Source organism: Schistocerca americana, chromosome 6 (assembly GCF_021461395.2).
Source record: "Schistocerca americana isolate TAMUIC-IGC-003095 chromosome 6, iqSchAmer2.1, whole genome shotgun sequence".
Classification (NCBI taxonomy): domain Eukaryota; kingdom Metazoa; phylum Arthropoda; class Insecta; order Orthoptera; family Acrididae; genus Schistocerca; species Schistocerca americana.
Window position 1 is genome coordinate 472,117,277 of NC_060124.1, and position 13,070 is coordinate 472,130,346.

Sequence of the window (13,070 nt, forward strand, 5' to 3'; positions counted from 1 at the left end):
AGTGCAGAGTTGGCAAATCGACACTGCTAATGAATTACGTGGTTGATTATTGAAATGGGTGGTATTGTGACTTGGCGAGACAACCAAGTCACTATGAGAGGAAGCCGAAAGGCACGCGCTTAAGCTCACGCAGGCTGGCGCGAGGTCTGGAACAGTTAAGGGAATTAATAGTAGCAAATAAAGTACGTAGTTGATGTAATACTTAACTAGAATCCATAAGTGGTGTACATCGGTCTGACGGTACAGGCATCACAAGTTAAATATCTATTGATAATGGCGCCTTGCTAGGTCGTAGCAAATGACGTAGCTGAAGGCTATGCTAACTATCGTCTTGGCAAATGAGAGCGTATTTGTCAGTGTAGCATCGCTAGCAAAGTCGGCTGTACAACTGGGCGAGTGCTAGGAAGTCTCTTTAGACCTGCCGTGTGGTGGCGCTCGGTCTGCAATCACTGACAGTGGCGACACGCGGGTCCGACGTATACTAATGGACCGCGGCCGATTTAAAGGCTACCACCTAGCAAGTGTGGTGTCTGGCGGTGACACCACAGGTGGCATATGTTCGAATCCCAGGCGGTGAGAACTCGCGTAATCATTCCTCTAAGGGCAAAGATGAAACGACAGGTTTTCCATGATTTGTTGAGCTGGTTAAGCAGGTTGCTGTGAATTGTATTTCCAATGCTTCCTCGATCCCAATACGATGAGGCTGTGGCCAATATCTTCAAACCGGCAAGTCATGGAATGGCGAGTGGAAATCAGAATGTTTGGCCACTGCAGAATTGTTGGGTTGTAGAAGGCGGACGTACTGTTAGTGTTTGATGCACCTTTCTTGTACAGTGCGTATTGTTGGTCCTATATGACTTTTACCACACTCCCAAGGAATTTCGTATTTCCTAAAAGCAGGTCACTTTCCTGTCACCTCGTAGAATCGGGTGCACTGCGGTGGTCCGCGTCTTCCCAACAGGATATTTCGACGTCGTAAGGCGGTTTCTTCATCACGAATTTCTCGGGAAACTCTGATGAAGACGCATAGTTATGACGTCGAAATATCGCGTTGGGAAGACGCGGACCACCGCAGTACACCCGATTCTACGAGATGACAACTAATCACCGGGGAAGTGTACGAAATCTTATCTTTCTTCTTGCTTTTCCTTTGGTTGGTCTGGTGCTTTCGCATGCAGAACTCTCTTAATTTCATGTTTCGTGTATTTATTTGTACTGAACATCTCTTTCAGGTGTTCAAAAAAATGGTTCAAATGGCTCTGCGCACTATGGGACTTAACTTCTGAAGTCATCAGTCCCCTAGAACTTAGAACTACTTAAACCTAACTAACCTGCCCGAGGCAGGATTCGAACCTGCGACCTTATCGATCGCGCGGTTCCATACTGTAGCGCCTAGAACCGCTCGGCCACCCCGGCCAGCGCTTTCAGTTGTATCAGTGGTTAGGGAAGCTGTGTAAGTACAATTAGCAGATAACCTGCTCAATCGAGATAGGAGTTTCGAGCTCGACCAATTGTGGAAAACTACTCATTTCACGCGTGCGTCCTCTGAGCAATTATCGTTGTGAGCCTTCAGTGCCTGGCATTCAAACACACGCCATCTATTTTAATAATCAAGCACATAATTCGTAAACACTGTGGAAGTGCTGGCTGCGCTTAATTTGTTTTACTTAGTCACACAGTTCTATAACAGACGCTCTGGTTTCTGATAGTGTTGACTCCGATGCATGCGCGTTTTACTCGACACTATTGTCATGTGGTTTACAATTTGCCATCGACTCTACATCTACATCATTTCTCTGCAATTCACATTTAAGTGCTTGGCACAGGGTTCATCGAACCCCACACATGTTATCTCTCTACCATTCCACTCCCGAACAGCGCGCGGGAAAAACGAAAACCTAAAACTTTCTGTTAGAGCTCTGATTTCTCTTATTTTATTTTGATGATCATTCCTTCCTATGTAGGTTGGGCTCAACAAAATATTTTCGCATTCGGAAGAGAAAGTTGGTGACTGAAATTTCGTAAATAGATCTTGCCGCGACGAAAAACGTCTTTGCTTTAATGACTTCCATCCCAACTCGCGTATCATACCTGCCACACTCTCTCCCCTATTACGTGATAATACAAAACGAGCTGCCCTTTTTTGCACCCTTTCGAGGTCCTCCGTCAATCCCACCTGATAAGAATCCCACACCGCGCAGCAATATTCTAACAGAGGACGAACGAGTGTAGTGTAAGCTGTCTCTTTAGTGGACGTGTTGCATCTTCTAAGTGTCCTGCCAATGAAACGCAACCTTTGGCTCGCCTTCCCCACAATATTATCTATGTGGTCTTTCCAACTGAAGTTGTTCGTAATTTTAACACCCAGGTACTTAGTTGAATTGACAGCCTTGAGAATAGTACTATTTATTGAGTAATCGAATTCCAACGGATTTCTTTTGGAACTCAGGTGGATCACCTCACACTTTTCGTTATTTAGCGTCGACTGCCACCTGCCACACCATACAGCAATCTTTTCTAAATCGCTTTGCAACTGATACTGGTCTTCGGATAACCTTACTAGACGGTAAATTACAGCATCTGCGAACAACCTAAGGTAACTGCTCAGATTATCACCCAGCTCATTTATATAGATCAGGAAGAGCAGAGGTCCCAGGACGCTTCCCTGGGGAACACCTAATATCACTCCAATTTTACTCGATTTGCCGTCTATTACAACGAATTACGACCTTCCTAACAGGAAATCACGAATCCACTCGCACAACTGAGACGGTACCCCATAGGCCCGCAGCTTGATTAGAAGTCGCTTGTGAGGAACGGTGTCAAATGCTTTCCGGAAATCTAGATTTACGGAATCAACTTGAGATCTCCTCAACTCACGTTGAGGCTGGCTGTAAGGTTATCAACCGAAATATCGGGAGAAGAAATATTATCTCGCAAGCAAGTGCGAAAGATGGCGTACTCTATCTGCCGAGATAATTTGAAGAAAAACAGTACTGTGACGGTGAGTTGAAAGCTCTAGAGTGAGAACGGGTGTTATTCGGGGGGGCACGGTTGCAGCAGCCTCGTAGCTAGGGCGTCGCCTGCCCGCGGTGAGAGGGAGAAGAGTGTTGGGGGTTGTCTCTGAGAGTACTCACGTGGTGTGGAGGCGCCTCGCGCGGCGTATCCTGCGGGCCGACAGTGGGGGCTGACCGACGCTGGCGCGTGCGGCGACGCGACTGCCGGCCGTCCAGCCGGTCACGCCACGCCGGCCGTGCTACGTCGCGCCACAGCACGCGGTCCAGCGCCGCCCACCAGCTTCCTCTGTCGCCACGCTGCGCCGCGACCTCATCGGACAGTCCCAGTCCGTCCCGGTCCGCATAGTCGTAGTACAGTGTGGGGCAAATGCAGGGTGTCCAGAAAAGGGCTCCCTGATTTCGAAATTAAATATCTCGAAATCAAAGATCGATAGAGGAATGCAGTAAACGGTATGTTTATTGTGAAAGCTGTAAGAAGTTTGTACAGCACTTTGAAACAATAGTTACAAAAGCTGCTAACAGATGGCGCTGTACGCTGTACAGCTCGTATCAGCATACACAAGTGAAATAATCGCATGAAAACAATCTTTGCAAACAATTACATAACAATGTTTTCAAAATGTTCACCATTGGTACTACAGAGTTGACGCAAACGAAGAATGAAATTCGCCATCACATTTCGCCGATTCAAGCTCGTCCAGCGTGGCGGGATGCTTCGGGTAGACCATGTCTTTCACTGTGCCCCACAAAAAAGTCACAGGGAATCAAATCCGGCTAATATGGAGGCTAATCCATGCCTGCACCAGTAAATTTGGGGTATTCCTAAGCAATGACTAGATTCCCGAAGTATTCCTCAAGAAAGCGAAACACTTGTTCGGTCCGATGTGGTCGGGCTCCATCTTGCATAAACCATTCAGTACCTGGTCGATCGTCTAACGCTTGCTGTGTGGCGACAAATTGTTCCAAAATTGCAACTTAACGTGCACCAGTGACCGTTTCTGGAATGAAAAAAGGGCCAATAATGCGTCTGCTGCATACTGCAGCCCACACAGTAACTTTAAGAGAATACAGGGGTTTCGCTTCACACCAATATGGCTTTTCGGAACCCCAAAATCGCCAGTTCTGCTTATTCACTTATCCATTCAGGTGGAAGTGTGCTTCATCTGTAAACCAGATGCAGCCAACACCAAATCCTTCACTATCAATCGTTCTGAGCATCTGATTAGCAAAGGCAACCCTTTGTTGCACAGCTCGTACGGGTATGGACTGGTGCGTTTGAATTTTGAATGGAAATATGTGTAGGCTCTTTCTCAGTATTTTCTGCGTGCTGGAACGCTTCAAACCAGTCTCAGATGCAATTCTACGGAAGGATGACATTGGATTTCGCTGAATAATTCCAGAAACTGTGGCGATATTTTCAGGCGTAACTGCGGTTTGCTTGCGGCCAACATGCCCCAATAGATCATCAGTTACGCTGCCTGTTCGTTGAAATTTTGCGAAGAGCGTACGAATGGTTTTCGCATCGGGTCCTTTTGGAACATTAAATCGTGCTTGAAAACTTCGCCTTGTTTCCGTAGGACTCTTCTAACCTGTGGTACTCTAACACCAGAAAAACGCGTTGTTCAATGGAGTACATGGTTTTAAACTCTTCCTTCGGTACGCTAACCTCCTTCCACGTTTCAATAGTGGAACTGATCGCTCTGGGCTTCGGATCACTGTTTATACTAGGCATTACGTATGGCGATTACAGCGCCATCTGTTAGCAGCTTTTGTAACTATTATTTCAAACTGCTGTATAAACTTCTTGCAGCTTCCACAATAAACATACCGTTTACTGCATTCCTCTATCGATCTTTGTTTTCGAGATATTTAATTTTGAAATCAGGGAGTCCCTTTCTGGACACCTTGTAAGTGTCCCAGCGAACAGAGCTCCCGAGTACAAAGAAACACAGCAGAGGGAAGAAAATACGGCACTGGCCTGATTATAGCAGAAGTCGAAAGTGACCACCGTTCATCTCTTGGCACTTTTGGGCCCTGATCAGCAAGTTGCCGAAGGCAGACCTAAGGTGGACTCCTGGAATTGCTGCTGTCTCGACTGAAGTGTTCTTGAAGGCCGAGGGTTGTTGCGATACACCTTAGACTTCAGGGCTCCCCACACAAAGTAATCACACACTGATAGACCAGGTGACCTAGGTGGCGGGAACGGACTGACCTCTGCTAGAAACTCTGTCAGGCACCGAGATGGTGTAAATGTGCTCGGAGGTTCGGCCGGCTGTATGGGCAGTTGCTCCGTCATGCTTGGAAGTAACTGTAGCGCTTTCCCTCCTCTGTTAATGGTGCTACAGATGGTTTCAAAATGTCTGGGCCACTTTTATTTGCCCCACTTGTAACAGTAGGTATAGTCACAGCTAGGCCACCCCTAACTCACTTCAGGCAAAAGTCAGTTGGTTGGTTCGCATTGAAAAAGACACGCCAGACTTCTTTCCTCGTCATTACTCAGTGCGAGCTTAGAATACCAGGAACTGGCAACACCGCGACCAGAGTGAAGAAAATCGAGCAACCCTCAGCGATGTTTTCGGAATTCAAAACAAACGGGCATGGTAAAGGATAGTGCCTAAGGAAATTAACCTTTTTTTTATGTTAGCAGAAGAGCCAACACCGTGTTACGAATGGAGGCCGAAATGCACGCGTTTTAACTCACGCAGGCTGGCTTATGGAGGGAAGAACTATACTGACGTGAGGTCTGGAACATGATAAGGAATGAGAATTCAGAAAGCGGACGTAATTAGTGTGATACTTAACTTTAATCCATTAATGATGAACGTCGCTCTTGACGGTACACGATTCACAATATTATCTGTTCAGAATACATTCTTGAAGATAGTTCTTATAGTGACTGAATATGGCGCCTTGCTAGGTCGTAGCAAGTGACGTAGCTGAAGGCTATGCTAAACTGTCGTCTCTGCAAATGAGAGCGTATGTAGACAGTGAACCATCGCTAGCAAAGTCGGCTATACAACTGGGGCGAGTGCTAGGAAGTCTCTAGACCTGCCGTGTGACGGCGCTCGGCCTGCAATCACTGATAGTGATGACACGCGGGTCCGACGTATACTAACGGACCGCGGCCGATTTAAAGGCTACCACCTAGCAAGTGTGGTGTCTGGCTGTGACACCACACCTTTCGTAAAATAATACACACGTTCATTTAAACACGTGTATGTCACATTTATTTATGTCGAGGGTCAACTGCCAGACCCGTTAAACAATTGCATAACTGTCACTGGAGCCAGTCATTCAGTCATTAAATATCTGGAGCGAATTAAACTGGAACGACCACTTAAAGGTAATGGCAGTTACGGCAGGTGCGAAACTGAGATTCAGTGGAAGAAACAGGAAGTGTAGTCTACCCACAAAGGAGGTAGCTTACAAAACCCTCGTTCAACCAATACTTGAATACTGTACACCAGTCTGTAACCTTTCCCAGACAGAATTGATAGAGGAATTAGAGAGGATCCAAAGGAGAGCATCGCGTTTCGTTAAACATTCACGGATACGCTCAGTCATTCTAGAGGCTGCAGGAGAGGTGATCTGAATCGCGGTATGTTCTACAGTTGATAGTCACGGCTCGTATATGACTACAGGAGTTAACAAACATATTGCTTCCTCACACGTACGTGTCGAAAAGACCACGAAGATAAGAGGGATTAAAGCCCCTACGAAATCCTACCAGTAATCTTCCCTCCCGTGAACCATTCACGAATGGAACAGGAGGGGGAATCGAGACTGGCATACAAAGTACCCATTGCCACGTTTCGTAAGGCGATTTGCGGAGTATAGACGTACGTGTAGAAGGCATTTTCTTATTTCAAGACATCGACATCGACAACGATATCGGTGTGTTCATTTCAATAATTATGCACTTTTTTTTTTTTTTTTTTTTTTTTTTTTTACGAGTTACGTGTATTGGTGCAGTAACAAAACCCGCGACAGGGCTGCACACTTCCTCAGTTTTATAAGGGACTTCACACCAGTGACAGTTCTGCCCGTGCCTGCTGTCACTGTGCAGAATTCTTTATAAGTGATGCAATCACATGTTCGTTTTTCTCCTCACACTGATATGCGGAATACAACATGCTGCAAGCATAATTTTGTGATGTAGCTTCATAATGTCTAATGGAGGTTAAATTAACTAATTTTCAAATAATGAACCGAAGCGTTTATTTCGAAATAAGAGAACAGCCTACCTAGGAAACTGAGTACGTTTAAGACATTTTCTGCGGCTATGGACCCGCACATAAAAGGATGAACCTATTCGCATCAAACCACTACGGAAGATTTTAATAATGAACCCCGTATCCACATCTTCGTTGAATGGAGGTGATGTTTTCCCACATTTATTAGTTCAACAACTAGCTTGGACTTAAACAAAAAAAAAAGCTTCCATTCTGTATCCAAAACAAGGTGCCATACGCATGAAAATGGCAGCTAATTCTCACAGTTTGCTGCCTGTCAACTGAGCCCGTCTTCTAGTCCAGTGGTACCACAAATTTCTTCTTGCCCCATTTCGATTCAGTGCCTCACAATTACTCGATATACCCATCTAATTTTAAACTTTCTTCTGTTGCATCACATTTCAAAAGCTTCTTTTCTTCTCGTCTTCTTTCTGTTCATTTCCGTACAAACCAACACTCCAGATAAATAAATTCTTTCAGAAATGACCTCTCAACAGTTCTGTTTGTGTTAACAATTTCCTCTCCCTCAGAGATAATTTTCTTGCCAGAACAACTCTTCAGTTTATATCTTCTCGACCGCTGCCGTCGTCAGTTATTTTGTTTCCAAGATAGCACATTTGTAAACAATAACGAACGATAGCAGATCGTGTCAATTAGCTGCCATTTACGTGCATATGGCACGTTGTTGTAGGTACACTCGAAAAATGGTTATTTAAGCCCAAACTAGTTAGTTCTTAGCAACTATGTCTAACAAGTGAGAAAATGTGACCTCCATTCCATGGAAGATATGGCGAATGCTCAATCGTCTACGAGCAGGTGTGGCGACGGTGGAGCCCACTGCAACAAGATGAGGCATGAAGGATGAGGGCGACGTTTTTTCTCACTGGTGAAGAGTCAGACATATAGCATTATTTGGAGTGCTCTACTGCTCCGTTCCATTGGACCCTCGCCAGTCGACAGTAGTATCTGTTATTACAAGAAAACTTTTTGATATCTGTCGGACAGGAAATTTGGACTATCGAGTTTACTTCACGGGACTGATATGTATAACAGTAATCACTGTCGAAATATATGGAAGAAACGGGCAGTCAGCAAAGGAGTCGGAATGATTTTAAAAAAATTGCTGTAATACCGTGGAACTCGGAAAATACGGGAAGTTGGTCACTCTATCCAGCAGCAATTACGTTCCGAAAATCAAAATGGTCAGTTGTTTATAGAGATTATTGTATCACTGAAATTTATTCACGACTCAGTTTATAGGTTATACTGTGTTCATAACAACTTTAATATGCACAAGTCGTAAATTCTGACTAAATTTATTAAACTGCTTGCGAACACCAGAAATTGTAAATAGTTTTACGCAACAATTCACGTTACCCTTGCTGGTATCTGGGGTCTTTTCAGACCCCTACTCCCAAAGCTCATTTGTCTGCAGGTAAACAGTTTTATATGCATTTTATGGGCTTTTTATGAGAATAGGACGAAATATTAATGGTTACGTCACGGTTTGAAATTTTTTCCAATGTGGTATCAGAAAATACTCCCGTGTATAATGTGATTTTGAATGTTATATTTTAACATCATTACGAAAGTAATGACAACATTGCACCTGCTCAGCCAAAATTTGTATTTCTGTTGTTGTAACCAGTTCGTAGGCAATAAGTACATGTGCATCGTTGGAACAAATTCAGTTAGGAATAGCGTTTTGTTGACATATCGCGTGGTATAATATTTTATTTATAATGGATCATGATACACATTTCGAAAGGGGCTACAGGGTCGACCAGCCTTTTGGCCAACTATACGTAGGAGTGATAGTGATAATGGATCAATTTTTGGAAAAGGGGATCAGAAGATGCTGATGTATATGAGACAGAGGAAGATAAACGGGATGGAGATGGATGCGAATGAATGAAGTGGTACTCACTAAACTAGTGCCTCTACTTTTGTAAATTGAAGTGGGCAGATAAGCGACATAGTACCACATGAATTGTGCAAGCAGGATTCTAAGAGTATAATAAATGAAATGCACGTATTCCACGTCACCGTAGACCACAAATACAGACAAGCGCAGATTGTCTGACTTCTTATCGCATGCAGAGTGTAATAGTAATACATACTACCAATCGTGCAGATGACAGTAAAATTCTATACCCACATCTTGAACGCTAGATTGAACTTGACTCTACAGACGAGCCACGATGAGCTTTTCAAGATAACGTGGTGTTGTGATGTGCCTCCGGTTCGATCATAAACGAGACAAGGGAAAAAAGAAAAGCAGTTTTTGGATCAAAAGCTGAACCTATACGGGATGTGTTCGAAATGTTCATTGATGCACGAATTTCGTCTTACATCCCTGGGCGTTATATCACAGTTGATGGGCAACTGTGTACCTCCAGGGGACGGTGTCCAAGGTGTGTATTCCTTCAAAACTTGGACAGTACGGGATCAAAGTGTGCGCAGGAAGTCTGCTGAATAAATCGAAATAAATCAAGGGAAACGAGTGGTACATGTTATAGTTGATCACCTGAGAAGAACTGGTAGGAACATTTCCACTGACTTCTTCCTCTTTTTTTCCCAAGTTTTCAACTTAATTATAGCATGCAACAGTGGAGTTATAATTCATACAACGTGCGTTGGTCTCACAATGTCATTTTTGTGGAAATATTTTGTATTTTATCGCCCTTTAGTTGCTAGAATCACTTTAGGGTCCAAAAAGACCGCTTACATGTAAAATGTTTTCCAGAGCTGACACCATGCGCGGTTAATGATCGTTACACGAGCCGATACGTATAGTGAGTCGAACTCTAGAGGCCAAGGCCCATGCTTCTAATCTGGCCTTCCCAATTCTGTTTATAGTTGGTTGTCTGAGAGGGCTACGAACGACAAGTGTGATAGGGCCACACTGATAGTCTCCTCCAGGCTTCGTGTAAAATGTCTGTGGCGTAATACCCTGACCGGACCATCGGCTTGATTACAGCTAGAGTGCAGCCTTTCTATTCGCCCCTCGCAACAAGGGGCGAGGGGTAGCAGGCTTCTTGCCCCAGCCGCCTTTTATCTCCGGAAAAGATTTCCGGGTTCATTTTGACAGCAGACTGAGTTGACCTGGGGCCGTCCTAGAGAGACTACGGCGAGGAAAAATTGCCGCACATACCCGGGGGTTGAACCCAGGTCAATCGCATTGGTGAACAATAATCCACTTTTGATTGATAACTTTGATACACTTCAAAAAAAATCACTTCATTATATCCAGTTGGTCCCTCTCGGTGTGCGATCATTGATTGACCCTTCGAAATCCATATTTGGATGACTGAAGCAAATAAGCCCATAGTCAGTGTCTGCTACGTCTTCAGCCGTCGCAGGCGTGACAGCCGTGCTTATATAGCGGAATTACCAGCTGCAGCATCTGCTAGAAGACTTCGATTTCGTACAGCGGACACTGGGGTAACAAGACTGGAAATACTCTAGCATAGGGGCTGATTCAGCTCTCTCTCTCTCTCTCTCTCTCTCTCTCTCTCTCTCTCTTTCTTTCTTTCTTTCTTTCTTTTCAAGCACCTCGCAGTGTTACAGCTGGCCATAAACGACACGCGAGATTTTCATATTCTCTCGCTTGCTACGCAGAAACTGTTAGTTGTACGGAAGAAAATTAGCAGGACCTTTTGTAGGAAATGTAATGCTGCTGAATTTTCTATGGTATACATTTTCGCTGGAGGCCATGGTTATAGAGCTATTAAAGAAAAACGTAAAAGTGTTGTTCAAACGCACCTCCGCCCCCACAGTCATCCTTCACCAGTCAGGATTTCTTGTATGTTGTTAATGGAAACCCCTCTCCCCACCACCGCATAAAAAATTTAGACTACACCAACCATTCCCGATATCCCACCTTTCTTGATATCTCTTGATTGGGCTATTACGCCACCGGCGTAGTCGGTTATTTCGTTAACATTATTAATTTAAACACGCCAGTGACGGCTATGAAAGAAGACTTTTGTAAACGTTGCATTAAAACTAATTATTTTGACAGTTCGAGCCAAACTCTCACGAACATCAGTTGTAAAATTTCTAAGTGCTCGACTAAGTCGGTGCATAATCATCATCATCATCATCAGCCAATTCAATCATTAAATGATGTGGTCTCTTCGAGTCGTGGATTCAGGTAGGCTTTCAGCAGTCTTCTCCAAGTGGGACGGTCTTGGGCAGTTCTCTGCTAGGTGTTACCAGCGATCTTCTTGATGTCTTTGTCCCATCTGGCTGGTGGTCTTCCTCTAGGCCTCCGGTGCTCCCTCGGACTCCACTCCAGTACTAGCTTCGTCCATCTGCTGTCTTTTCTTATTGCGACGTGGCCAGCCCACTGCCATTTCAAGGAACCTACTGTCTCTAAGATGTCATTAACCTTAGTCACAGACCGGATGTCATCTGCCCTTTTCCTGTCCTTTCTTGTATAGCCCAGCATTGATCTCTCCATGGCTCTCTGTGTTGTCCTAAGTTTCCCTTTTGTAAATGAGTTCAGTGTCCATGTCTCGCAGCCATACGTCATCACAGGAAGAATGCATTGATCAAATACTGCTTTCTTCAAATTTACTGGCATTTTTGATCTGAACACTTTTGAATTCTTCCCAAATGCTTGCCAGCCAAGCTTGATGCGTCGATAGATTTCTGGCCTTATGTCTCCCTTCATATTTATAATCTGGCCAAGGTAGACATATTCACTGACCTCTTCTAGCAGACTGTCCTTGACCTTCACATCTCCAGCTGGGACCCATTTGTTGGACATTACTTTTGTTTTGGAAAGGTTCATGTTCAAGCCAACCAGCTGACATTCCGATGCAAGATCTGTAACTAAGTTTTGGAGCTCTGCGAAGTCTTTGGCCAGTAAGGCAATATCCTCAGCAAATCTCAAGTTGGTAAGCCTTCTTCCATTAATTCTAATTCCCTTACCTTCCCACCTCAACTTTGACATAGCCATTTCCAATAGAGCAGAGAACAGTTTTGGGGAGATGGGATCGCCTTGCTTGACACCCCTCATGATGCGCAATTCTTGAGTTGATTCGCCGATGTTAACATAAGCTGAAGAATTCTCGTAGATTTTCCTGAGCACTTCAATGTATGCTGCTCCCACTCCTTGCTCACTCAAAGCTTGGAGGACAGCTACATGGCTAACGGAGTCAAATGCCTTTTCAAAGTCAACAAAGGCAATGCAGAGAGGCAGTTGGTATTCATTCTCTCTGCTTATCACTTCACTAACGGTCAGAATGTGGTCAATAGTGCTAAAATTGCTTCGGAATCCTGCTTGTTCTATAGGTTGGGCTGAGTCTAGGGTGGAACTAATTCGGTTTAACAAGATCTTTGTGAAAATTTTGTACAAAATTGAGAGCAAGCTGATAGGACGGTAGTTTTTAATATTGTGAATACTTCCTTTCTTGTGTATCAAAATAATCTTAGTCTTGTTCCACGATAGTGGGATTGAAGCATAGTGCAGGCAGGAAGTAAATACTTTTGCCAAGTGATTTATTGTTACCTCTCCTGCCAGTTTGAGGATGTCAGCACTGAGCTAATCATCACCCGGCACTGTTCCCTTCTTCATGCTATTTAGAACACACTTTACATCCGATGGGAGTATATCTGGAACACTAGGTACACCATTTAATTTAGATACTCAAATTTTCCCTTGGATTGCTATACAAATTGCTATAAAAGTCTCTGATGAACTTCAAAACCTCGTCCTTTTCAGTGATTCGACTGTCATTTCCATCGAGTGCGATAATCTGCTTTTTACCGATTGTGAGTTTGCGTTTGGCTGACTTTAAACTTGTCTTGTTCT

At 44.2% G+C, this 13,070-nt stretch overlaps 2 protein-coding genes across 3 annotated transcripts in view; one reads left to right on the forward strand and one right to left on the reverse strand.

The window, feature by feature from the left end:
- The window catches only part of LOC124620375 (serine palmitoyltransferase 2), a 153,926-nt gene extending 150,714 nt beyond the window's left edge, over positions 1–3,212 (reverse strand). Inside the window, exon 1 of the mRNA XM_047147049.1 lies at positions 3,138–3,212. The gene's annotated coding sequence lies outside the window, so the exon portion shown is untranslated. The remainder of the gene's footprint in view (positions 1–3,137) is intronic.
- Positions 1–13,070, forward strand: part of LOC124620374 (reticulon-1-like) — a 387,596-nt gene that overhangs the window by 69,080 nt on the left and 305,446 nt on the right. The gene's annotated exons all lie outside the window — the stretch shown is intronic.